The sequence below is a fragment of the Neophocaena asiaeorientalis genome, unplaced genomic scaffold (assembly GCF_003031525.2).
Source record: "Neophocaena asiaeorientalis asiaeorientalis breed wild unplaced genomic scaffold, Neophocaena_asiaeorientalis_V1.1 scaffold1564, whole genome shotgun sequence".
Taxonomy (NCBI): Eukaryota; Metazoa; Chordata; class Mammalia; order Artiodactyla; family Phocoenidae; genus Neophocaena; species Neophocaena asiaeorientalis.
In genome coordinates this window covers 1-1179 of record NW_020175890.1, presented here as the reverse complement: position 1 = coordinate 1179, position 1179 = coordinate 1, and the positions used below count along the sequence as shown (strand labels likewise).

Below are 1179 nucleotides of genomic sequence, written 5' to 3'. Positions count from 1 at the left end.
CCCATGGAATGCCTTCTCCCTCCCTCTGTGGAGATCCTGAGTGGCATCTGGGTGGGGCACGGGTGGGTGGAGAGCCTCCTGGATACCTGTTTTAAAAAGTGAGCGATTTGCACACAGGAACCAAGGAGAGACCTTTATTTCTTTAGGAACCAAATAAGTTTATTGGAAGAAGTGGCAAAGCTGGAAGAAAAAAACTTAAGTGAACTTCTTCTGCAATGGCACTATTGCCGTCTGCATGGTAGGCACGGTGACGAGCGCTCTGGTCACCCCGTGGCTCTGGGGAAGTCCAGTCCACGCTCAGTTCTTGTCGCTGTCGCCCAGGGTGAGCTTGTCAAAGAGGGACCCTGCCAGGTCGACGTCCGGGTCCCCCATCATGCTCAGGGTGGTGACATGACCCTCCAGCTCGCTGACGAACGCCACCTGCTGGCTGGGGTAGTGAGTTGCCAGGAAGTGGTGCAGGTTGGGGTCGCTCTTGTCGATGGCCAGCTGGTGCAGGCGGCGCAGGCTGTCGTTCATGAGCTTCTCCAGGAACAAGGTGCACTTCATGGCCTTGAGGCCGCTTTTCCACTTGACACTGACTGGGCTCCTGATGTCTTGGAAGTCGAGGCGGCCCCCGCGCTGGTTCTGCAGGCGCATCAGGCACCGTGCCCGCATGCTGTGCTCGCGGGAGCGGCGCAGGAAGAACCGGGTGAAGTGCTTCAAGGCCACGTCGTCGCGGTCGAGGTAAAGGGCCGCGGCCAGGCACACGAAGGAGGCGTGGAACTCCAGGGTGAAATGGCTGTTGATGGCGGCCTCGCAGTCGGGGTGGTAGTTCTGGCACACCTGCGAGGGCGGCGCGGGCAGCAAGGGGGACGGCAAGGGCATCGTGGCGGGCGTGAAGGTGAAGCCGCGGGGCCTGCCTCGGAGCGAAGAGGGCGGCCGCTCTGGGGTGGACCGGAAATGGCGTTCGTTATGGCACTCAGGCGGTGGGCTCGCGGTCTTGTTACCAGGAGAAATCGGTCTTGTTACCAGGAGAGGTCGCGTGGCGTTGGCGGGGCTCGAACGCTGCAGCCACGTTCCATCACAGACTGGGTGAGGCAGGATGACTGACCTGCGCATCTGGTATCTATTACGTTTTTAACTTTGCAAAAATATTTCGGTTTCCAAGGGCTTTCTCTTGTTCTCCAATTGCGCCCTCTT

General features: G+C 59.5%; 1 pseudogene; it reads right to left on the bottom strand.

The window, feature by feature from the left end:
• Nucleotides 1-297: 297 nt before the first annotated feature.
• Nucleotides 298-1098, bottom strand: LOC112391579 (ferritin heavy chain pseudogene; annotated as a pseudogene).
• Between the last annotated feature and the right edge of the window lie 81 nt (nt 1099-1179).